Genomic DNA, 594 nt, shown 5'->3' with positions numbered 1-594 from the left:
CCGGGACGCCCGGGACAGGACGTGAAATACGGATATGTCCCGGGAAATACGGACGTTTGGTCACCCTATATTATCAGTATTTGTCTGTGTAATTTTTTAGAGTCATTTTAAAGAACCTTATAACTTGCAGAAACCACCTGATGTATCGATGCGTAGAACCTCCTGCTACAAATTCTACACCACTTGTAAAGAACTTCAGCATAAAAATGGCACAAAAAATAAAGACAGCAAATTTTATTATTATTTATTATTAAAAAAACAAACCAAAAAGCAAACAGGAGAGTCTTGATTCTCAAACTTTCACTATTGAATCGAGGTTTAATGTTGAATCTTTGACCACAAAGAAACTACAACTCTGATTTGAGAGCTCATCTGAACAACCTGGCCACATGTCAACAACAAACGCTTTAATACAATTAATTAACTATAAATAATATCTGTTTCTCACATAAGGGACATTAAGGTAAGATTCTACAAAGTCTGTGTGCTGGGTGCTGAGTTGTTCAAGTGGCTGATGTGACACACTGATGTGTATTCACATTATTATTTGTTTGATTTTAAAGGTATACTATGCAACCGGTGTTGATTTTCCAG

Source organism: Cyprinodon variegatus, unplaced genomic scaffold (assembly GCF_000732505.1).
Source record: "Cyprinodon variegatus isolate N-32 unplaced genomic scaffold, C_variegatus-1.0 Scaffold729, whole genome shotgun sequence".
NCBI classification, from domain to species: domain Eukaryota; kingdom Metazoa; phylum Chordata; class Actinopteri; order Cyprinodontiformes; family Cyprinodontidae; genus Cyprinodon; species Cyprinodon variegatus.
This window is presented reverse-complemented; position numbering follows the sequence as displayed.